Genomic DNA, 1,269 nt, shown 5'->3' with positions numbered 1-1,269 from the left:
GTGTGTGAGTGCGTGTGTTTGTGTGTGTATGTATCTGTGTGTGTGTTTGTTTGTGTTTATGTGTTTATGTGTGTGTGTGTATTTGTCTGTGTATGTGTGTGTATCTGTCTGTGTGTGTATCTGTGTTTGTATGTGTGTGTTTATTTGTGTGTGTATTTGTGTATATTTTTATGTATCTATGTGTGTGTGTGTGTGTATGTGTGTTTGTATGTGTGTGTGTATGTGTGTGTGTGTATGTGTTTGTGTATTTGTGTGTGTGTGTGTGTGTGTGTGTATGTGGGTGTTTTTATGTTTATTTATGTGTTTTTGTGTGTGTGTGTGTGTGTTTTTTTGTCTGTGTGTGCATGTGTGTGTGTCTTTGTTTGTGTGTGTATGTGTTTGTGTGTATGTGTGTGTGTGTGTGTGTGTGTCTGTTTGTGTGTCTGTGTGTCTGTGTGTGCGTGTGTTTGTGTGTGTCTAAGAGTGTATGTGTTTGTATGTGTGTGTTTATGTGTGTGTTTATGTGTGTGTGTGTATGTTTGTGTTTATGTGAGTTTATTTGAGTGTTTATGTGTGTGTGTATGTTTTTGTTTATGTGTGTGTGTGTATTTGTGTTTTTATATGTGTGTGTTTCTGTGTCTGTGTTTGTGTGTGTGTTTGTGTGTATGTGTGTGTATGTGTATGTGTATGTATGTTTGTGTGTATGTATGTGTGTGTGTATGTGTGTGTGTATGTGTGTGTATGTGTTTGGGTGTGTGTGTGTGTGTGTGTGTGTGTGAATGTAAGTTTGTGTGTGCATATGTTTGTTTTTGTGTGTGTGTGTGTGTGTGTGTGTATGTGTGTGTGTGCATGTGTGTGTGTAAGTGTGTGTGTGTGTTTGCGTGTGTGCGTAAGTTTTCGTGTGTGTGTGTGTGTGTGTGAGTTTTGTGTCTGTTTGTGTGTGTTTGTTTTTTTTTGTGTGTTTGTATGTTTTGGCGTGTTTTTGTTTGTTTTTTTTTGTGTGTGTGTGTGTAAGTTTGTGTGTGTGTAAGTTTTTGTGTGTGTGTGTGTTAGTTTTTGCGTGTGGGTGTAAGTTTTTGTGTGTGTGTGTGTGTGTAAGTTTTTGTGTGTCTAAGATTTTGTGTGTGTTAGTTTTGACGCGTGTGTGTCAGTTTTCGTGTGTGTGTGTATAATTTTTTGTGTGCATGTAATTTTTAGGGTGAATGTGTAAGTTTTTTTTTTTGTGTGTGTGTGTGTGTAAGTTTTTGTGTGTGTTTTTTAGTTTTTGCGTGTGTGTGTAAGTTTTTGTGT

The sequence above is a fragment of the Artemia sp. Qi Xiang Cuo genome, chromosome 11, assembly GCF_049724085.1.
Source record: "Artemia sp. Qi Xiang Cuo chromosome 11, ASM4972408v1, whole genome shotgun sequence".
In the NCBI taxonomy this organism is placed as follows: domain Eukaryota; kingdom Metazoa; phylum Arthropoda; class Branchiopoda; order Anostraca; family Artemiidae; genus Artemia; species Artemia sp. Qi Xiang Cuo.
The sequence above is the reverse complement of the archived record's forward strand: the minus strand, read 5'-3'. Positions refer to the sequence as shown.